Raw genomic sequence first — 24,572 nt, forward strand, 5'->3', positions numbered from 1 at the left:
TTTTCCCCTTTGAGTTTATTACCTGTGAATAATTTCTGTTCATGCCTAAGCTCTAATTATTTTCAACAGTCATTTTCTGGATGCTGTTGCCATAGCATCTAATTCTTTGGCAAACAGAAGAAATGACAATGACGTTTGAGTTGTTTTTGAAGTTCATGAAGCAAACCCAAAAGGAAGATTGAAAAGGGAAGAAAACAACACTTGACAAAAAATTTGAAAAGAAAACAAGGTTTTGAGAAACGATAAAAATACCACCATTGCAACACAATGCAAGCCCTAATTCTGACTGTGTAAAACTTTGAATGTGTTTATTTAACAGCTAATCATACATACTAGGATCCATACCTGCAAACGTGTTAACATTTTGTTTTATTTTGTTAATCATTTCTACTAGGAATGAGAATTAAAAATGACATGGCTGGTGGAAATATGGGGAAATTCCAAGACACTGCCAGGGTCTCATCCCAAGGTTTTTCGGTGAATTACTGTTTTATATTAGCCAAGTTTGTGAGAACAGCTCACTTCATAGCTCCCAGAGAGATTTTCTAAAGATCATGTGGACCCATATTTTAAATGTTAAATCCATTTCAGCCTTTCTTATTTATGAAATTTATGGTCAGTCAAAATAAACATAAATTCCAGTGAAATCAATTGATTGTTTTTATGGATCTATGGAAAGATATTTCCTCTTGAAAGAATGGTTTCAAGAATTTATTTTCCAGGTACCTGTTGAATTCTAACAACACCGAAAGCATTGTCGAGGGTAGTGGGAATATCATGGTGGTCCCCAATCTCATGGAGCGCCCATGCTTCTTGAAAGGAGATAAAACACCTCCAAAGTGAGCATCATAATTCTGCAGTGTGGTAATTTATCTCAGGACAGTACAGCAAAATCGTGTAATGAAGGAGGTAAGGAACAGGAGCAGAGAACAGAAACAGGAGGGAAAAACAAGCCACTGAAGGATGTGGCAGGTGGAAGCTTCGCAGATCACTTGTGGCAAGTAAAAGAGCCCCGAGAGGGAATAATTTCACTTATTTGAAGAACAGAAAGAAAGCCACTGAGGCTGCAGTGGAGCGCAGGAGCTGGAGGTCTGAAGGAGAGACAGGGGCCAGATCTGGTAGGCTCTTGCAGCCCATGGTCAGGAGCCTGGATCTTAGTTCGTGGACTGAGGGATTTAAGCAAAGGAATAACACGTTTTGATCTAGGTTTGAACATTGGCTGTTGGAAGAGCAGGATAGAAGTAGACAGATGAATTAAATGTCCATGTCAACAATCGCGTTACAAGATGAGAGTGGTTTGGACCAGGATCATAGATAGGAAGAGGAAGAATATGGATAGATTATTTCTAAATTTGTCTAAGTATGTATGAAAAGCTTCATTATACACTAATTGTATTTCATATATGAATTTAATTGGAAGGCATTCATAGGAGAATAAGGTATCAAAGACATATAATTGCCATGTGCCCTCTGTTAGTGTAAGGTTACCATCAGTAACACCAGACTCTGCATTCAGTGCTATGCAGGTGTTAGCTCCTCTCATCCTCCAGAGGTGGGGCCTTTGATATTCATGTTTTAGGGATGCTGAGCTTACTGTGGAAGAGTATACTGCCAGACCTGAAGATGTCAGCCAGGGAGTGCACTGCTGGGTTTGCATCCATCCAGGGCTGCCTGGTTATGGAGCTGGAGCATTGTTAGCAGCCCACATTGACATAATTTATGGTCATTCTGTACACAGCTTGCCTCTTGGGTGATACAGAATCTTACTTTCCTTAGAATTACATTTTCTGATGCCTGAGAAATATTTTGGACTTTGAGACATTACCAGTGCCCCAGTGTCTCAGATGCTAATGATTTCATCGTATTTGTGCAAAGGTTGCCTCCATGGGTGTAGGTATGGGTCATCAACATCCCTTTGGAAAACCACAAAATCTTTATGACGTTAAGCAAGTTGCATAGTGTAAACAGGAAGCCATCTGAAGTCAAGGAAAAAATTGAAGCAGAACAGAATGACATTTCTTCTGGGAAGGCAGAATTTTTCCTTTTCCTTTTTTTACTCTGAGCAGTGTATACGTACTCAACCTATGCTCAGCATTGCTTATTGCTTTTCTATTTTTTGGGTCTGGGTTGGCTGTGTGTCTTATTCTATTCTAATCTTTTATGTTTACCCTTCAGTTCTGTCAGGACTGACTGTCAGCCACAAAGCTCCCTGCTGGTGGAGGTAGGCGCAGTAGCACAAGGTGCTACTCTACCCCCACTAGCTCAAGCTCCCTGGTAAGGAGCCATCCTCCCAGGCTCTAATGAGGCCCCAAAGGATCCTGGCTGGCCAGAGCTTCTCCTTCCTGCAGAAGAATCATCAGCATCTCAGGGGCTGTTAGTTCTGAAAAACCCACTGATGCAAATCATTCGGGTCTCTGCATCTGAACAATCACAGCTTTTTAGAGCAGAAAGACAGCTTAACAACTTTCTTCATTTTGCTGTTAAGAAAACTGAAGTCCAGAATAGACAAGGAAACTTTGTAAAGTTTAACCAGTGTCAGAACGGTGGCTTAAACTCATTCATGTATTCTTCTCCCTAGTAATAATATTACTTATGATGATAATAATAGTGACCTAATTATATTGAGATTTGTGCTTAGTACTTTTGATACTTTAGGTTGTTTAATTCCTGAAGTGACTCCCAAGTGTAGTTAAAATTATGAAAACTATTTATAGGTAAAAAAATTAGTATTTGAGGCAAGGTCAAAGAGGTAGTATGTAAATAGGAGATCAAGGACTCAAGTTCAAATCTATTACACTAGAGACCTGAAAACTGTCTCTGCTGCTCTTTGATCCATTTGATTCTTAAGGTGAACCATGTGATTAAAATGTTCAGCAGGAGGGAATGGAACCACCATTTGACCCAGCTATTCCCCCTCTCGGTCTATTCCCTAAAGACCTAAAAAGAGCATACTATAGGGACACTGCTATATCAATGTTCATAGCAGCACAATTCACAATAGCTAGACTGTGGAACCAACCTAGATGCCCTTCAATAGATGAATGGATAAAAAAATGTGGCATTTATACACAATGGAGTATTACTCTGCATTAAAAAATGACAAAATCATGGAATTTGCAGGGAAATGGATGGCATTAGAGCAGATTATGCTAAGTGAAGCTAAGCCAATCCCTAAAAAACAAATGCCAAATGTCTTCTTTGATATAAGGAGAGCAACTAAGAACAGAGCAGGGAGGAAGAGCATGAGAAGATGATTAACATTAAACAGGGATGAGAGGTGGGAGGGAAAGGGAGAGAGAAGGGTAATTGCATGGAAATGGAAGGAGAACCTCATTGTTATACAAAATTACATACAAGAGGAAGTGAGGGGAAAGGGAAAAAACAAGGGGGAGAAATGAATTACAGTAGGTGGGGTAGAGAGAGAAGATGGGAGGGGAGGGGAGGGGGGATAATAGAGGATAGGAAAGGCAGCAGAATACAACAGACACTAGTATGGCAATATGTAAAACAGTGGATGTATAACCGATGTGATTCTGCAATCTGTATACTGGGTAAAAATGGGAGTTCATAACCCACTTGAATCAAATGTGTGAAATATGATATGTCAAGAACTTTGTAATGTTTTGAACAACCAACAATAAAAATTTTAAAAAAATGTTCAGCAGAAGGGCTTTGCATACACCATATGATTTTAAATATATGTGTAGGAACATATGGATATGTCATTCATACTATGAGGAGTGTTGGAAAACTTACTCCTGATAGTTGTATGATGTCTTTCATTGCATTCTTTGGAGAACAATCTCTGAGATGGAGATTTCCATACAGGAAGTTTGGGAGTCTCTGTGGACCATGCCAGTAAGAGAAGGAAGGAAGTAGGACTAAGGAGAAGAGGAGGCAAAGCGTGATGTATTTACATCAAAGGCCTCAGTTCATCCTTTGAGGAGGTCTAGGGTACACTGGCCCATCAGGGGTGTCTCACCTGCAGGCTGGGTATAGACCTTTGTATGCTATTCAGAGAGCAATAATTGCATGCAGGTTGTCCCTAAAGAGGGAATCCAGCTTGGACAATGCTCTGTCTGAGGACAGCTCCTGGAGAGAAACCCAGCCGATAGCACCAGCCACCTGTATTTGCAGCAGCTGGGACAATGGACACTGCATTCTGAAGAGGACTACTGCCATACACAACTGGTGTTGCACATGACAGTTTGTTCCGTATAATAGGGTTTCAAAGCAGCTTGTTGGCCTTTCTTCCTGGAGAAACTTACCAGGGGACGACCAATGGGACAAAACACATTTTCACCTTTGCATCTGGTTTCAAGTGGAAATGGATTGTTCCCATCCCATTAACATCCATTCTCCATTCTCTGACTAGCATTTCTGTCCCCATGCCACTTAAAAATTTTTTTTGGTCTGTTGATCTTCCGGCATGAGAAATCTGAAGTGACATGGTAGAAACTTGAGTGTAAAACTTAAGTACCTCTCGAATGTGCCTTGGTGGTACTGTTCCATCCCTGAGATCAAGGATTCTTAAATCCTCAAGAATTTTGGTAAATGGAAAAGAAGAAATTACCCCAGGGATTAAGTGTGGCCACTGGTACTTCTGCCCACTAGTGCAAAACCTATGTGTTTCACCTGTTAAGGACACATCAACATCAATTTAGAATATACTCCATGTCCTGGAGGTTGATGCCTCTTATTCTTGGAAAAATCCCCTACATACTGATGAATGTTTCATCCATGCCTTCTAAGTGTCACTACATTGTTTGGACAGCAGGATGTTTCCACGCAAAAAAAAATTGGGCCACTATCTCATACTCTGCACCAAATCATTTGAAAATGAATCAGCAGATATGGCTGCACTGCTGAAATTACCATAGAAAAACCCATAGGAAAAAAAGTGTAAATATTCATGACCTTGGCTAAGGGAATGGTTTGTTACAGATGACATCAAACCCCCACATACAAAAGGAAAAAGAAATACATTTGACTTCATTTAAATTAAGGATTTTTGTGCTTATGGGATACTACTTAGAAGTAAAAACAGAATAGGTTAAAATATTTGTGCCTCCTAGGGCTGACAGTTCTCATATCCAGAATTCAAAAGAGCTCTTATACAGTAAAAATGAAAAATGAACAATTCAATCAAAAATGAACAAAGGGCTGGGTGCAGTGGTATACACTGTAATCCCAGCGGCTTAGGAGGCTGAAGCAGGAGGATTGTGAGTTCAAAGCCAACCTCAGTAAAAAGCGAGATGCTAAGCAACTCAGTGAGACCCTGTCTCTAAATAAAATACAAAATAAGGCCAGGGATGTGGCTCAGTGGTCAAGTGCCCCTGAGTTCAATCCCCAGTAAAAAAAAAAAAAATAAATAAAAAACACCTCAAACTAACAACAAGACACTGTGAGGCTGACCACTGAATCTTGATAGGATTTTCCTCCCACCTTTTGGAATACATATATTGCATCTGGCCTCTGATATAGTTACTGTACCTTACTCATCTGAAATGTCTGCTCAACATGGTAATGTTGGTATAGTGGGCAAGTACAAAGTTCTGCATAATGTCCACATTGCATAGGTCCTTTAAGAGTACATTATCTCAGTGACTGCGAGGATTACATATCCTAGTGCAAGACAGTGGGAGTATACTGTTATCTCTTCCAAGTAAATGCCCCAGAAAAGTAGAAAACTCAGCAATTCATATCAGGAAGGCTACATAATTTTGATGTACAAAGCTATTTTATATAAAATGGAAATGGCCAGCATACATGTGATCTTAGAAGAAATAAATGCATGTAAAATTAAAATATTAACAAGTGGAATTCAGCAGTGTATTGGGGATAATAACCAACCAAGGAAGGTTTATTTTTTAGTTGCAGATGGACACAATATCTTTATTTTATTTATGTCTTTTTATGTGGTGCTGAGGATTGAACCCAGGGCCTCACACGTGCTAGGCAAGAACTCCACCGCTGAGCCACAACACCAGTCCTGATTTATTCTGTTTTTACCATGAGAGTATTTCAGTATGTTATCAGAGTCCATGAGATGGTTTGAAAAACTATATGATAGTGTTGCATTGAGAAATATCCAATAAAATTGTCATTCTTCGTTCAATATGTAGATAAAGTTGGAGTACAAAGGGTTTAAATGACAAGAGCTATTAAACAAAACCTTTTAAAACCCAATTGTAATTGTCTAAGTGGCTAATCATTAAGATTAAAATCAAGAAAGAAATAGACATGGATATCTTTGCCCACTATTATTTCCAAAGGAATATTATAACCAAATCTATATGTTTGGCATAAGAATAGACAATTAGAATTGCAACTAGACTACAGAATCCAAAAATAGATCTTTGGATACATGAATAAATACCATAGGTAGTATTTTGATTTGGTGGCATATGAGTAGATCATTTAATGAATGTTATTGGTGCAAATGACTCTCCTTCTGGAATAATGGTGGGCTCTTACCTTACAATATATGTGAAAATAAATTCTTTATGGATTAAGGATTTGAATATGAAAAAGATCTCTGGAGGACATTTTGTAGACTGCATGTTTAATTCGCTGGTGAAGAAAACATTCTTAAGATAGCTACCAAGAAAACAGACATATTTGCCAAGTAAAACCTCAAAGTTATAGTATAGAAAATTTTACCATAAAGACAATCAGTGGAAAATATATCGAGAAAAATTTGCAAAGTAGATGACAGGCAAAGGGTCAATATCTATGATGTGCAAAAGAATTCATGCAAGTTGACAAATGTAAATTATGTTCTTATATAAACAGTTTAATACTTGAATGAACAGCAACAATGAAAGAAACAGGCAATGATTCACAGAGGAGTAAATTCAGGGAGATTGCATATTGGTAACAAGATGCTCAAACTCATGATATCATTTGCTTTCTAGTATGAATATTTTACCCTTTTAAAGGAATCTGACAGTTTCTATAAAATATAACAGTTACATGCGTTTTCATTTCTGGGAACCTATTCCATATTAATGAAAGCATCAGTATGTGTGTGTGTGTGTGCACACACACAAACACAGACATACACACACACTCATGTGCATAGTGTTACTATCAGAATATCTGAAAGGGCTGAGCATGTTTTGATGTGTGTAATTATGGTGTATTCCTAACCATTGAAAATGAGGTGTTTGAGCTGTCCCTGGTGATTTGGAGAAACCTTGTTTTGTATTACTAAGAACAGCAACTTGGAGAAGATGCAATGTCTGTACATTTTACAAATCACTGACACTCTCTGTGGACATATGTTTGTGTGTGAATATTCATGTGTGAATTTATTTGTATGTTTTGATAAAATTATAATAATGAAAATATGGGACATGATGGAAGAGTGCCCATGCTGTTGGCTTGTTAACTTGGAAGAATCAGAAATGGCAGTGGAATGTGTGTAGTTGGAGAAGACAGTGAAATGAAAAACAAGTCATAGGAAAGTAGTTTCCTCGAATTAATAAAATCAGGAGAAATTTCAGCAAATAAAAATGAAACAAAATTGAATGGCAAATTTGAAATCACTTTGGTTTCTTGAGAGTATAGGTGTCTGTTGACAGAGTGCTTCAAACAGTACGAAGTGAAGCCAAAGCAAGAGCTTTAATCAGTTAGTAAGAGATGGTGCAGTCGAGTGCAGCCTGAAGTCAGGCCTCAGCTTGCCTGTGGGGACATCTGTGAAGTACAGGACTCCAGAGTAGAGATGGCTCCACTGGGACTGCAGCCTAGCTGGTCCTCCCCAGCTCCTCCATCTCCTTCTTCTCCCCTTTCTCCTTATCCCTCCCTTTCTTCTTCTTCCTCTTTCTCCTCTTCCAGCCCCTTCATCTCCTCCTTTTTCTCCTCCTTTCCCTTCCTTCCTTCCTTCCTCTTCCCCTTTCCCCTTTTCCTCCTTCTCTTCCTCCCCCTCCTTTTTCTTCTTTCTTCCTCCTCCTCTTCTTCTTCTCCCTCTTCCTCCTTCACTTCTTCTTCCTCCTCCTTCTTTTCCTCTTCTCCTCCTCCTCTTTATCTTCCTTCTTCTTTATCACTTTTTGCCTTTTTTGGGGGGATAGTAAATCACACACACACACAAAAAAACAAACAAAAGAGTGACATCATTTACTTTGTATCACTGAATATGTGGGTCTCCTTAAGAAAGTATCGTGTTTAAAAATGATCTCTTCTGCATGTTCTATCATAAAGGGGAGAGCCAGAACTTGATCTTAAAGTTCAATTTAAATTAATGTGGGTTAATGTAAAATTAATTAGTTAATTTAAATTAATTAATTAAAATTAATTTTAAATAATGTGGATCTCCTTCATGATCTCCTCTATATGTTTTATCCCAAAAAGGGAGATCAAGATCTTGTTCTTAAAGTTCAGTTTAAACTAATGCCCTTTTCCTTGACCTTAGTGAACTTACAGCTTTGATTAAAGTATCTGCTTGAACTCTGGATGTATAAATAAAATCATTACAGTGGTGCTTGTGATCTGACAGGTGGGATTTTGCAGGCACTTCACACGTGGTGATAGAATTTGAATCTGTTGAACTGACACCAAGTGGATTTATATTTATTAAAATTATTAAGGCAGATGGGGAGATTCCAAAAGGATGGATTTAACAGAGTCCTGAAGGTTGAGGATGTAGATGGACAAGAAATTCATGTGGAAAAATAAGAAACCCAGAATAGCTAAAGCATTCCTTAGCAGGAAAAGTGAAGCAGGTGGCATTGCTATACCAGAACTTAAACTATACTACAGAGCAACAGTAACAAAAATGGCATGGTATTGGCACCAAAACAGACTGGTAGACCAATGGTACAGAATAGAGGACACAGAGACTGACCCACAAAATTACAATTATCTTGTATTAGACAAAGGTGCCAAGAATATGAATTGGAGAAAAGATAGCCTCTTCAACAAATGGTGCTGGGAAAACTGGAAATCCATATGTATCAAATGAAATTAAACCCCTATCTCTCACCATGCTCAAAACTTAACTCAAAATGGATCAGGGACCTAGGAATTAAACCAGAGACTCTGTGTCTAATAGAAGAAAAAGTAGGCCCTAATCTTTATCATGTGGGATTAAGCCCCAACTTCCTTAATAAGACTCCTATAGCGCAAGAATTAAAACCAAGAAACAATAAATGGGATGGAATCAAACTAAAAAGTTTCTTCTCAAGAAAAGAAAAAGTCTGTGAGGTTAACAGAGAGCCCACATCCTGGGAACAAATTTTTATCCCTCACACATCAGATAGAGGACTAATCTCTAGGGTATGTAAAGAACTCAGAAAGCTAAGCATCGAAAAAACAAATAACTCAATCAACAAATGGGCCAAGGACCTGAACAGACACTTCTCAGAAGAGGATATACAATAAATCAACAAATATATGAAAAAATGTTCAACATATCTAGCAATTAGAGAAATGCAAATCAAAACTACTCTATGATATCATCTCACTCCAGTCAGAATGGCAGCTATTATGAAGATAAACAACAATAAGTGTTGGAGAGGATGTGGGGAAAAAGGCACACTCATACATTGCTGGTGGGACTGCAAATTGGTACAGCCAATATGGAAAGCAGTATGGAGATTCCTTGGAAAATTGGGAATGGAACCACCATTTGACCCAGCTATCCCTCTCCTTGATATATACCCAAAGGACTTAAAAACAGCACACTACAGGGACACAGCCACATCAATGTTTATAGCAGCACAATTCACAATAGCTAAACTGTGGAACCAACCTAGATGCCCTTCAGTGGATGAATGGATTAAAAAAATGTGATATACACACACACACACACACACACACACACAGAGTGGAATTTTCCTCAGCATTAAAAGAAAATTAAATCATGGCATTTGGAGGCAAATGGATGGCATTGGAGAAGATAATGCTAAGTGAAGTTATTTAATCCCCCCAAAAACAAATGCTGAATGTTTTCTCTGATATAAGGAGGCTGACTCATAGTGGAGTAGGGAAGGAGAGCATGGGAGGAATAGATGGATTCTAGATCGGGAAGAGGGGTGGGAGGGAAAGGGAGGGAGCAGGGAGTTAGCAAGGATGGTGAAATGTGATGGACATCATTACACAAAGTATATGTATGAAGAATTGAATTGGGTGTCAACATACTTTATATATAAACAGACATATGAAAAATTGTGGTATATTTGTGTAATAAGAATTGTAATGCAAAAACAACAAAAACAACAAAATAAAACAAAGTACACATATAAAGGCATGAATTGGCATGAACATACTCAATATACAAAGATATGAAAAATTATACTCTATATGTGAAGTAAGAAGTGTAATGCATTCCGCTGTCGTGTATTGAAAAAAATAAAATCAACAAAACTAAAGAAAAGAAAACTACAGAAAGTCATTTCAATATCATTGAGGAGCCTAAATGGGCATCACTTCAGCAGTGAGAGACATCTTTTATATTTCTGGGTAGAAATTTTAAACATTATGGACATCCTGATTTTAGTTTGGGGTAATAGCCCTTGGGTTGCTATTAGTTAACTAGTAGGTGTTTTAAACATCATCTTGCTAGTACCCATGTCCTGGAGCATTGGGCACTGGGCACGTGGCATTGTAGAGTGATAGGTTTTTTGTTGTTGTTGTTGATGTTTAAGATTGCTTGTTCTCTGCTTTAAAATTGTTTTTCAGGATTTTCCTATTACTTCTCATCCTCACTTTACAGAGATACCTGTATAAAATGTAGATTTATTGACTTCATACTAATCTACTTGTTTAGTCAGTCCAAGGATGAGGGCCAGGATGCTTTGTAATAAATTGGGTTTTAAAGGAAGCACCCCAAGGGATTCTTCAGGAGATGGTCGAAACTGCGTCTTCATTATAGTATTAATGCAGTCTTTAGAACAGATGATTGTCTGTGTTTAATACTAGAAACTGAGAAAGTTCAGCAGTTCTTGGGTGAAATGAATCATTGAATATTCTAGTGTTTGAAAAGAAACAGTATAAATGTAACAGCAAAAAAAAAGTCTGACTTATGTTCAGTGAAGGGGTTAACAGTACTATCTGAAAATGCTTAAAGTCTCCTTTCCACCTCCAAAGTTTCTCAAAGCCAGGCCTCTTCTCTTCTTTTGCAGTTTGGTATGATGTCATATCATAAGGTTGCTAGTTCATATCATGTATTATTGAGAAGAAATTCTTACGATGCCTTTTGCTTTTCGATGCCAGCTTAACCTCCCATGTCAATTCCCCCAATTTATTTTCTGCCTAGCGGTCTGTGATCAATATAGAAAAATCAGTTCGTGTTCTTTCTGACTTCTGCATTCCTGGAGTTCCTGATTAATTTAGCCTCAGTGACTCTACAGACTCCTCTGTTGCAAATTGAAAGTTTAACTTGAACTTGTCAATCAACTATGATTAAAATCCATTTGAGATGAAGTAATTCTTTATATGTTCTTCCAAGAGTCTTTGTACCTGGGCATCTTTTCAACTAGAGAAAACAGAAAAGTATTCTTTTGAGTCTTGCTTAGCCGTCACCAAATTGCTGCAGTGGTCGGTGCCTTTCACACACATTGTCTTATTTTATCTTCCTGGCTTTGCCATTTCTGTGAGCTATTAAGATTGGAAGAATGGTGGGAGAAGGAAGAAGTTCGTTGGATTAGACAAAGGGGCATGAAGGGAAGGGAAGGGAGATGGGAATAGGTAAAACAGGAGAATGAATTGGACATAGCTTTCCTGTGTTCTATATGAATGCACAATCATTGAAAATGAACAATCATTGAAACTCCACATCATGTACAACCACAAGAATGGGATCCTGATTAGAATAAGTCATGTTCCATGTGTGTATAATATGTCAAAATGTACTCTACTTTCATGTATACCTAAAAAGAACAAATAAAATGATATAAAAAAAAGAAAAGAAAGACTGGAAAGGGATGTGACTATGAAATTTTGCTAAGTACAGCATTGTCCTTGTATGCGTTTGACTGTACGTTGCCTACATTTGTGCAATTTCTATGATGAAAGTGTTCCTTAGGGTTTTTTTCTTTTTGTAGTGGGGGTGGTGATGGTGGTGAAGTAGTACAAATTAACCCTTATTTGTAAAATATGAATGTGGTGAGTATCTCTAGGTAAAATTACAAAATGAGATTGAAGGTCTAATGTGTAGGATGACATGTGATCTACTAAATTAATTCCTTTTACATGGAAATATAGTAGCTTTCTCCAGTTACTTCCTATTTCCTATGAGCACCCATTTTCTTCCTTCTCCATTTTAACATCCTTTTTCTGAGAAAACAGAAGTATTAAAATCTGCACTTTGCCTGGGCCATTAAACCCCAAATCCCTAGCTTGACTTAATCACTTTGGAAATATTTTCAGAATATCTTCTACCACCAGAGGTTAACATTCCAAAGCCATGCTCCTTTTTAACACTCCAAAGCCATGAATTATATATGCTAGTTTTCAACCTCGTTTTCTGATCTCTGGTCTTCTTCAGTGCCCATGGATTCCCTTTTATCTTGACTGATTATGTCCCACTTTTCCACATAGCCCATTTATTTTCTGCTTGTTCAATACTGGAAACTTAAAACTTTTATGTAATTTTGGACAGCAATCTTATTGTTTAAATAATGAAACCAAAAATTCATTATTTTATTAGGTAGTTTTTATATTATAAAGAAAATATAAAGCCATAAGGGAACTTTTTAAATAGTAAGAATATAATGGAATAAATAGGGACAAAATATGTGACTCTTGAGCACTGTTTAAGCACTATATCATTGAAAGACTTGTACAGAGAGCAACATTGAAGGCTATGCCTGTGGCACACTCACATTGGATTTATTGTGACTGATTCAGCATGTTTCCCAATAGTACTTAATTCGTTGTAGCTCACTAGTTAATGCTAACTCACTCCATGATTCTCAGAGAGCTATGTGGATCAGAGTTGCATTCAGAACTGTTTTAAAAATGTGCATTCTCAAGCCTTAGATTTTACATAGGGAGACCAAATACTTGTGAATATAGGAGACTGTTCCTAGTAGTAATCTACTCTTTTAATGCTCTGTTTTATCTTCTTATAAGTTTGCAAGCTGCTAGTAGGTTAATTATCCTAAATCACTTCTTTAAATCCATCTTTATTCCAAAGCCTTGGTGGCTCCTAATCTCTACAGGACGATGTTAAACAACTTTCAGTGTGTCATTAAGCCCCTCTTCTTCCCTCAGTAGCCTATAAGATGACATTTTCAATATTGCCTTTCAGAATGCTATGAACAAGCTGTGATATTGGACATGTCAGATAAGCCAATTTACCTGAATTTTTTGTTTTATGGAGTTTAGGGGAAAAATACCTCTAGAGTGAAACATTCTATGCACACAAAAGAATATATGTTGCATGTGCATAATTTATTAAAAACAATCAAGTGGACACTCATGAGGACATTTTCAGTGGCTTTAAAGTTCATTTGTTATACGATGGGTTCATATTTCTATTGCCTGATCCCACAAGTACTGCTGTTTCAATTTTACTTACTCATTTTGTTTTTGCTTTGATTTTACTATGTATTTGTGTAACTCTGTATACCTGTTAAATTTTTTATTGAGGGGGGATTTTGTATAAATGGCTTTCTGTTATGCAATTCACTTTTGCAGTTTACTGTATTTTTGAGGTTTTATTGTGTGGATGTGAAAAGTGTACACCATTAATACTCCCTGCTCTGTGGTATTCCACCCGCTGGGTCCACCACAGCTCCTGTATCTACTCCCTTGTTGAAGGGTATTGGTTTGTTTTATGTTTTTGCTCTGGCCTCTGATACTGCCATGATCATTTCTGTACATGTGGAATAGTGCCCACGAGCCAGAGTTTCTCTAGTATATTCAGGAGAGCCACTGCTTTACCCTCCATGTCATGAACTGACAACACATTGCTGTCCCAGGTAGTCAGATGGACATGGGCTCCTGCAGTCAGTATATGACAGCTCTTTCTGATTCATTGGCCTACCAACACCTGGTATTCTCTAACTTTTTGATTTCTGCCAGTAATTTTATTTAGATGATGATATTTTCCATGATGTTGGGTATTCTTTGTGGTTTTGTGTCTTTTATGAACCGAGTTCATATTTCTTCTTAAATTGAAACTAAAAGCTTAAAATATTTCAAAGGAAAATTGCAAACATACATGAAATATACTACCGTGGTGGATCTGAGCATATAAAATAAAATGAATGGTTGCCTCATTGTTAAACTTAATGGACTACTTGGTTCCTTATTTATTCTCTGCATACTTTGACTTAAGGATGCATTATGGAGTTTGGATACAGAGAAGCAGTCTTTGACCAGTAGGAGTCAGTGTAAAGAAGGAGGGAGTTGGAGTATTGGGGATCTTCTGCCAGTGTATCACATAATTAGCCATGTACAAATTGCTTTGTGTTTCAAATTGGCATTCCTTACCTGACAGTTGGCACTGCCTACTTGTGTGAAGATTAATTGATGGAATCCACACAAAGTGCATTCAGTAAAGCCTGGCATGTGGAAAATACTCAGCAAACTTTAGTAACATTGCTAAGGTGTCCATCATCTGCTTGGAGAAGCAGTATGTGTGTGTGTGTGTATGTGTGTGTGTGTGTGTGTGTATGTGTGTGTATATATATGTATATATATATATATATATATATATATATAGAATAACAATACAGAAAATGTGTTCTGAGTGCCCAAGTCGGCATTCATAAGCAAATTAGGGTTCATAGCCACACATGTGTTAAGGATGGAAGTATTAATCTTAGACACCATGCAAGGGAAGTTCAGTGAATTTGAGAATCTAGAAGTGTTCCTTATTGTATATTCTCACTTCTGTGCATTCTTCCACTATATTTAATGACAGAGCGATGCTGGGGAATCCATGAAGGAAATCTTGGAAAAATATGTATACAGAAATAGAAATCAGAGAGGAATTGCCTGCTGAAAAGTCTGACTTTCTATTTCAGGTATGTACTTCCTCCAACATGGATGGCTGCCAGTCCTGGGAGAAGGTGGTGTTTCCCTAACTATGCATTTTCTTGGTTCTTAGAAACATTGTTCCCTGGAGTAATAACCTTGTAGAAGCCAAACTTCCATAATAGACTGTGCTGCCTGACAGGTCATGCAGGTCTGGATTTTATGTATGTGCTTCTGGAAAACTCTCTGCTAGTTCATCTTCGTCTCTTCATTGCAAATGGAGCCACTCTCTGAACAAACACAAGGTGGAAATGGGACATAATTCCTTTATGTTTTTATTGCATTAGGATATTTTTTCATAGTAGCTACATATTCTTTTCATTTTACTTCCAAATGTTGGTTCTTTCCTCACTTTCTCTATCCTTTCCTCAGTGTCTTAAAGGAGCATAGTACATTTCAGGGAGCTCAAAAGTGGGAAAAAATGACAAGTAATACTTAGCAAAATAGAAGTACCAGAATTCCGTGGTGCACCCACCTGAGTGCTGATGTTGTATTAAGTACTTACTTTTCTTCTCATCCCTTGGGGAGCTGTTATTTTAATCTTGTGAGGGGAGCATATGGGAGCTCCAGAAACTGGGCATGTAGTTGTTGCTGTTGTAAGAGTCGCTGGATGGAAGTGCTGGCCACTCGTTGTTAGCTGGGTAGAATACTTTAAGCCTTAGATTCCTTCTCTATGAATAGGAATAATCATATGACCTTCATTGGGCTTTGGGAGGATTACATGATTTTAGTGCTAGGCACAAGATCATCAACAAATGGTAGAAATGACTGTCAGCACTAGCCTTTGAATACTTAAAGAAAAACATTTCTTAGCATCAATATTCAGTCCTCAATACTTTTATTAAAAGCAAATCACCAAGTTTCACATTAGTTGTTTTCATCTCATGGTTTCCATCCATTCTGAGTCAGATGTGCTTTATATTTATGTTCAGCCCCATCTATGAGAGAGGGTGAGCACAGAAAGACATCTTAGCATCTATAGAAATTAATGTGAGACTTTCTTTTTTAAAATACTAGGAAAAAATCTTTTATATTCTACTGTATAAGGCACAAAATCAACTAAACTATTTTTGATGTACCACGGGTGATACTCAGGAGCATGTTCCTGCCCAATTGGGACTGGCCATGGCTGTGCATCATTGGTGCAGCCGAGCCATGTACACCAGGACTAAATATCATCCTAGAATATGGTGAAGACAGGGGTTGGGTTCTGGCTGCAAATCTTCTGGCTTTGAGTTGTTAGTCCCTATAGAAACAGCAGCTTTGTGTTTGATTTCTTACTCCACTCCTGCTTGAGGGAAGAAAACCACCCAGATGCCCACACATCTTGTATGTCCTTTATAGCATCACATATGTTGGACTTCAGAATGCCCCAGTGATAATAAACTTCTGCTCCAATACCCACGCTCCAATAAAACAGAGCATCTCCAAAATGGACAGAAAGACTTACATGAACCTGAATCTATCTTTTTGTTGTTCCTGGAAAATGTCTCAAAGCACCCATTTTGCTAAGTAAAATAATAGAGCCCTGACCCTGCAAATAATTGGGCTCAGGAGGAATACATAAGGAGAGAATTTTAGTGGATGTTCAGCATTCCTGGCTTTCTGAGTTTGTGATAAAACCTTAAATCACTCTGCCTTCAAACTGTGAAATAGGTAGATTATATAACCACAACGAGAAGCAATCTTTTGCACTTACCCAAGTGCTCCACAGTGACTAATTAATCTGCACAAAAGACTTCCAACTAAGGCTCACCCCCCACCCCAGTTTATATAAAAAGTCTCTGGGTAGAGGGGGTTAAGAGTTGCAGTAGCAGCTCACCAGGTCAGAGGGCTTCCTATATTTTTAGGACTCAAGGTAGATTTTTTTCCTTGTGTGGTCAATTCCCATTCTGTTTGCCCAGGTGTCCAGTCCTATTCCCCAGAGTCTTGGCAGGGTTAATGGATTGTGAGATGAGCCATCTAGAAGGAGGGGCCAGGATTCATTCATCTGCCCACGTTGTCTCCATCTTTGTGTCTCTTCTTCTAAAATTTCCTTTCCTAATTTTGGGTTTTGGAATTTCTTGTAAGACTTTTTGCTTCCAAGCTCTAAGGAACCCATTTTCTCTTGGGATTTTGCTCTCCCCTATGGATCTCCATCCTTGGGAAATACCTTTTTAATCCTTGAAGGAATTTCTTCCTCTTTGTTAATGTGTTTCCCACTGAGGTTCTGTTGTCTCAGTGTTTTCAGTGCTTTTTTTTTCTTTTGGAAGGTGTAGTTTCTGGAAGCAGCTCATCTGGGGAAACAACTTTACCTTCTGTCTCAACCATCCCTGAGGCGAAGAGTCAAGGAAGTAGGAAAAGGGGAAGATTCAGGAAAAAAAAAAAAAGTTAATAATGGTGCCCTCTGCAGAGGTGAAGATCCCGTTCAGTTTTGTCACTGACAGCCAGGACTGGCCTGGGAGCTCATTATGTCTGAGCCCATGGTTCCTGAATGTGTTGATAATCCTGCAGCACAATAACTTTGGAAAGTTTTTTTTTTTTTTTTTTTTTTTTTAACAAATTCTGGGCCTGATGCCTAGAAATTATGATTCAGTGGATCAAGGGATCAGTAGAACCCCCCCAGATGGTCTCATACGGAGCCAAGTGTGGCAACTCCTGGCTAGAATCTGATGTTCATTAATCTGGCACATATTGCTATGAGTGTCTGCTCAGGGCTGGGCATTGTGATTGGCTTTGGGGCCTCCAGTCGGGTGCACAGGGAAATGACTAGCCAAGAAGTGAGCATGGCAGAACTGTCTTTATGTGTCCCTCATTAGGGCTTTTGTTGTTGCTGTTCTCCTTATTTTACTGCAAGAGGCTTTACTCAAAGGCCTCAGATTCATAGCTTACAGGCCATATTTTGTCTATAGGCAGGTCTTCCTAGGCCAGTCCTGTGCTTTTTTCTTTGCTTTTTAAGTCTACAACTTATGAGGAAAATTAGACAATAGGCTTGCAACTGTTGTCTAGAACTACAATATACTACACACACACACACACACACACACACATGCACACACAAATAATGAAACAGTAAAACTGTAGCTGCCCCTTTTCCCTGGGGAGTGTACCTGGCAGCTCATTGCTGCCCCTGCCAGGTGCTCTTCTCTAAAGAGCCTGCCTGATTCTTTAATATCCTCACATTCTGAGCACATTGGGAAAACTGGAATATGTATTTGTGAAAACTTCCAGTGGTTTGTGTATTATTCTAAGATGTGAAGGCTCAGTGGAAGGGACTTGTTCTGGTTCTCCAAAGCAAAATATGGATTCAAATGTCCACATACTGCTGCTTTATCTGAGGGTCCAGAGAAGCAGGAAGCATGGAGAATCCCTGTTCTGAACCCACCAGACCTCATAAAGCCCATTTCCAAGACACGTCCATCATCAGCGTGTATGTCCATGCAGAATTCTAGATACTCAAGAGACAGCATCGGTATTCAGAGTTGAAGCTTTACCTCCAAATCTGCATGTGGCTTTTGCATAAATTGAGTCAATCTTAGGATGTGGGGACATGAAACTGCATTGATTATGGTCACCTGAGCTGAATGTGTAATTCCTCCTCCAAGTCTGTCTTAAGGGCCTCAGATTTTCTTGCCAGTAGTCACATGCTTTCTTAATATTTTACACTTGGCACACACAGAAAATGTTAATATGTGTCTGGCACACTAGGGTCAAAAGGTTTGAGGCAGACCATAGACATATTGACTAATCTGGCACAGTCTTGAGGACTCTAATTTTTTTAGTTTTGATTCATGCATACAAACACACTTACGGTTTACAGAGAACCATTTCTTTGAATAAAGTGCAATAAAATGGAATTTTCTAAATAGCAGAGATTTCCTTCTTTGGAAAGTGGTGGACACCTATTCACTTTCTCACTGCCATGTTTCCCTCAAAAAGAAAAGATAAAACCAAATGGTAAAAAGAAGAGATTGTATTCCTAATAAACAATGTTGCCTATTTCTCCAGCTGTGATGGAATGATGAATTATGCTGTTCATAGTTTTAAGTGGGAAAATGCCTTTTGGGTTGGAGGTTTCAATGTGGACTGTGTCTGAGTTGCAGACATATTTTCTTTGGTTGACACAAGTAGTTTTGGTTTGTATTAATTGCTTGAAATAATTTTAAAATGGAGATAACTCATAGAAATCTCAGGATATCCAGGGTCTTCTGAAAGTCATGCTGAACTTGCTGGGCTCTTGCAGCAAGGTGTAGCCTGAGGCTGAGGTGTGGGTGCACTTCTGATCTAGGCCTTTTCTCCCCTGCTTGAGGTTTCCAACCTGGCATGTTGGACTCCTGTCCATCCTACAATATTCCATACAGGCAGACAGTTTTTATTTCTCCTTCTGCTTTCCCTCTGTGTTTTGTGGGCTTTATCTAAACCATTACTTATTTGCATGAAAGCAAATGTCAGCCCATGGCTGTGTGAGGAGTGAGTTCAGACACCTTCTCTCTCCCTTCAGCTGAAATTGATACTCTGGTTATCAATGCAAGCTGCTATCACAGTTTGCCCCAATTTAGATTTACACTTCTGTGTTGATAGAGTGAATGTTGTATACACCTAGATTCAGCCCTTAATAGGTGTGAATTCTAAGCAAATAACTATTCATAGCCATGATTAGCATTTCCAAAAGGTGTCAAAATCACTTCATTCACTGTGATAAAGCAACTTTAAAAAACACAGTTAAGCTGAACAGTGTTTTTAGAAAAAGATATAAGCAGCTCTTGAACAGTTCATGTCACTTTAAAATGAGTTAGAGACCTGTGTTTGAGTTCCTACTTTAAGGCTGTGATTCATCTCCAGACAAGGTGCCAATTACATTTAATTTCTTGGAAATCAAAGCAATAACTATCACAACTGGAATGCCAAAGAGCTTTCTCAATGTATAATCATAGCTTACTTATAATAAATTGGTTACATGCGCATTGACCACTCCTGTTTCACAATGTAATGTATGGTGCAGAGAGGTTTAAGTAACTTGTTCAGTGTTTTATACACATACACACAGACACACCATGTTTAACCGTGAAGGAGTTTGTCTTAGAATATTTGTTTCTGTATTCATGTTTTTACTGTACAATGGAAAGAGCTTTCTTTTATAATAAAAATAAACTTTAAAATTTCGTGTTATATAGCCAGGGCTGGGGTTGTGGCTCAGCAGTAGAGCACTTGCCTAGCACATGCAGGGCAATGAGTTCGATCCTCAGCACCACATAAAAATAAAATAAAGGTATCGTGTCCAACTACAATGAAAACAAAACATTAAAAAAAGAAAATTATATAGCCAAGCTTTCTCCACTATAATGTATACAAATTTTACCTAAACAATAACAAAAATGTAACATAAGATGGTGAGGGAACCTTCCTCATGGCCTAACCTGTGTTCATATTTACAAAGCGCTCAGACTATAGCCCAGCACTCATGTAGTACTTAGCATTCTGATTATTTTCCACCCAGACCCATTGTACCTGAATTGTGCTGTGGATACCTGGGGGTTTAAGGGATTATGTAAAGGATATATTCTTCTCATATTTGGCTATTAGTGTTGCTCAGTGTGTCTGAGTGGTTTGAGAATGTTTTCTTGTTACATGGAGGCTGGGTAGGCACCCTAGATAGTTAGACAGTGGAGGGCAAGTGGCAATGTTCTGCAATTGGTTTTTAGTGTTTTTCTTAAAAAACGGCGGGGGGGGGGGGACTCTATGAAATCATGCCATGGTTTCATACAGTAATTTCACAATGAATATAAAATTTCACAATGAATATAAAAATATAGTTACAAGATACAGGAGCTGCTAGGTGCCTGGTCTTGGGCCTGTTAACAGTGTTTCTGTGATTCATTTTGGGACACTGACAGGGAGCTGGAAACCAGTCTGAGAGTATTCCAGACAGAGGCCACCTTGACAGTGCTCTAGAAAGAGGGTGACCTGACAGTGTTTCAGAAAGAGGTCAACTGAAAATGTTCTGTATCCCAGGATTGCTTCTCTGTTGGCTGGAGAGGGGGAAAATCGCCTGTCTTTCCTTTTGGCCTATGGGAGATCCTGTGACTTCAAATGAGACAGAGCCATCACCATGCCAGTCAGCTCTAGGAAGACAACCCCTTTCTAGAAAAGACCTCCTGCTTTCTCTCTTTTGATCCAACCCCCTTTTATAAATATGCACAGGGATTTTTTAGCTTTAAAATATCTTCCAGTGGCTCTCTATCAACGCTACCACCATCTCTGATCCCTCTCCCATCGCTCCCATTTCAACTTCTTGAAAGAATAGCTGAGTCTCCCTGTCTTGATGTCCTCATCCTCTGCTCACACAGCTGCCTCCCACAGAGTGGCCCACACTTTCCAGGACTCCAAGGATCTCGGTAATATCACTCGTAGCATTTATTTTGCAGACCTTAATGTTCTTTCTCTAACTTCCTATTCTATTTTTTTTCTTTCTCTGTTTTTAAGACCTTAGTTTTATTGGGTTAAAATTGATCTGCCATAAAATTCATGTATTCATGGTTCCAGTTCAGAGACTTTTGGCAACTTTGCAGAATTGTGCCCTACCCTTGCATGCAGGGCTCTTAACCTAACATCCTGTTGGTTAGCATGTTCCCCATCACTCCCCTGAGGAGCAGAGCACTCTGCATCCTCAGCTCATGGTGTGGGCCACTCAGGAGAGCCACTGCACCTTTCGGAAGCCCCTTTTCTGTCTTGTGCTCACAACTCAAACCCTGGATTTCCCGTCTTCTGTCTCAGTCCATGCTGTCTGGGTTTCCATTAACCCACCACCTTTTCTCTCCCATAAATTACTATTGATGCTAGATTTTGCTGCTGTGTGTGCTGGACTCTGTTCTTTGTGTCTCCTCTGGGAGATGTTTCTTTCCTTTAAGCGTACCAGACACCACGCATTCCAGTTCATCCCTGTGCCATCTCTGTATTTTTCGTTGGCTGCCCTTCATTATTCATTGAAGAAGCTCCCCTCATGACATGGAACCCAAAGGCAGCTTTAGGGTTGGTCACTGCCCCCTGTTCATTCCGTCTCTGAAGTTCTTCTCCTGCCCCTGAGTGAAACCTTGGGAAGCTTTTCCCAGTCTACATTTGATAATGCTTAGGTAATGGATGTGATTTTAATAACAAATAAAATAAAATGTCCTGTTCCATGCACTTTTAGGACTTAGCGCTCGATTTCAGGGTAGAGTTAATTTTCCTCCTTGTGCTCAGCTGCCACAGAGGGGAAACCACAGTGAGCTGAAGAGTGTGTGGCTTCTTTTCTCACTTGGTGCATCCTACCCTCTCCTCCTGATCTCCTGATTTCTCTCTTTCATGGTGTTTTACGAGAAAGAGAAGAGAGACCAGCAAGCTTTACTTCAGTGATCCTCTTACAGTGACCTAGCATCCTGGCTTCATCTCTGGATTTGCCATAAGTGCAGAAATGACATTTTCTTCTAGTAGGTCTTCAAGGGGTTCATTTGATGTCTCCAAACATAGAGACCATTTCTCCCTTAATCCCTTTCATGTGGTGAAACATCTCCCTTTGTTTAGTTGCTTTCTCCTTTCTCAGCCCCTAGAAGTCCAGAGAGGCTCGGCCTCCCTTTGTCAAGTCTGCTTTTCCTGCTACGTGGTTCCTCTGCCCAGGATGTGTGACAGGCACACTCTAGAGCTGATCCCGTGTGTGTACCTGACCCCCAGGAGATATCATGAGTTCTGAGCTCATAACATGCTTGAGGATTCCTTTCCTCCACAAATTTCGGTCCTCCATGCTGCTGCTTCTGGCTCTTATTGGTTGTGGGCTCTGAGATCAATGCATTCCCTAAATGCAACTTCCTGTGCTCTCCTTTAAGAGTTGTCCTCTTACAGGGTGCACCTTTCTCCCCTTGAGGAAGAGTTCTCTCTAAAGGTGTCCTTTCCTCACACCTTTTACTCGGCATCCCCGCACCTCTGATTAAGCAAGCCTCAGAAACTACCATTAGGGTTTGGATATGAGGTGTCCCCTGAAAAGCTGATGTGTTAGCAACATGATATCTAATGTAGCAGTGTTTACAATTGAAGTGATTAGATTATGAAAATGGCAACCTTATAAATGGTTTAATCTATTTGATGGATGAATAATTGAATGAATTACTGGGTGGTCACTATAGGCAGGTGGGAAATGGCTGGAGGTAGCAGGTCACTGGAGATGTGCACTTGGCTATTATTTTTGTCCTTTGTTCTTCCTATACTTGCTCTCACTGCTTCCTGGCTGACCTGAACTGAGCTACTATCCTGTCATGCTCTTCCGCCATGATGCTCTACCTCACCTCAGGCTCAGAGCAATGAAATTGGGCGCCCAAGAACCAAGAATTCTAAACCTTTACTCTTCTAACTTGTTCTTGTTAGGTATTTTGGTCACAGTGTGTGTGTGTTTGGGGGGGACTGACATAGCCACACAGATGACTTGGCTGTTTTCTCCCCTCGGGACTTGGCATCTCCCTTCTCCATCTCCATCTCTGTCTGGTGTCTCCCTGTTGAACATAATGCCTGTTGTGTTTAGGTGTTGCAGAGAAACTATGCCTCAGTCATTCTGCTACCACCCTGTCCTCTGGCCCAGAATCTTTCATTAATATGAAATACAATTATATCTAAGGTTCAGTGTACTTTTTGAGAGTTTGAATGCCCTGATGGCAAAGATTTATTTGAAAACATTCTGACTCTGTGTCTGCAGCTGGCATGCTGTCGACCCTCAGTGAACCTGGGTTTCCTTGCCTATCCCCACAGTTAGAGGGGACAGAGTGGAGTGGCCTGCCTTAGTGTGCATTGAGAGCCCCAGTGACAGCTGCTTTTTTCTCTGCTGAAAAGCCCTCTTGAGCACTTTTCAGCCCCTTCACATTTTTCTCCTTGACGCTTCTAACAGTATTGTTTACAGATTTTTGACTTATGATCATATTAGAAATGAACTGCTTTTTTTCTTTTAAAAAATGTTTCACTTTGTATTTTCTACCACCATGAACACTAATTTCACATTATGCAAATGACTTGGCTGCTTGATTTTAAGCATATGCATAATTATAATGCACTGTCCCTGTGTTAGGCATGAATTTAAAAGTATATAGCAACTCTATTTGAGATTAAATCAAAATTTCTCAAATACCTGCTCAACCACAGAGGTAAGGTATGCTATGGCATGTGTGGAATGTGATGTCTTTTGTTTGGAGACAAACAAACAAGCAGTCACCACAACAAAAAACATGAAAGGATACAGATTTATAAATGTACAGATTATCTCTGGAAATGTAAAAGAAAAAGTTGGTGAAAGCCATTGTCCCTAGGGGCTTTTATAAATGCTTGTGCAGAAAGACTGGAAAATCATCCCTGGTCATAACCTCCCAAGAGTTTCAGAGAAGTGTTAGAATGAGACTGGTAAACCATTCGAAAGATAAGTAAATTATTTTTATAACTGAACAAAATATTTGAATTCCAATAACTATGTTGTGACATCCAAATACAAGGCAATGAAAAGTTGAACCTCTGAGACGTGCTTTTGGGGGACATCCAAACCATAACAGCCATTTTTCTTTATGATTGAATAAAACTCTATTGCATATATATATATA

At 39.1% G+C, this 24,572-nt stretch overlaps 1 protein-coding gene across 3 annotated transcripts in view; it reads left to right on the plus strand.

Annotated features, from left to right (window-relative positions):
- Window positions 1–24,572, plus strand: part of Cntn3 (contactin 3) — a 332,030-nt gene that overhangs the window by 47,031 nt on the left and 260,427 nt on the right. Inside the window, exon 1 of one of the 3 annotated variants that reach the window (XM_058573015.1) lies at window positions 14,793–14,975. The exons of 1 other annotated variant lie outside the window; for it this stretch is intronic. The gene's annotated coding sequence lies outside the window, so the exon portion shown is untranslated. Of the gene's footprint in view, window positions 1–14,792; window positions 14,976–24,572 lie in introns of those variants that run through there. One more of the 3 variants, XM_058573014.1, reaches the window with a different exon arrangement.

Source organism: Marmota monax, unplaced genomic scaffold, assembly GCF_021218885.2.
Source record: "Marmota monax isolate L192 unplaced genomic scaffold, Marmota_monax_Labrador192_F-V1.1 WCK01_AAM20220418_F8-fsc00028, whole genome shotgun sequence".
NCBI classification, from domain to species: domain Eukaryota; kingdom Metazoa; phylum Chordata; class Mammalia; order Rodentia; family Sciuridae; genus Marmota; species Marmota monax.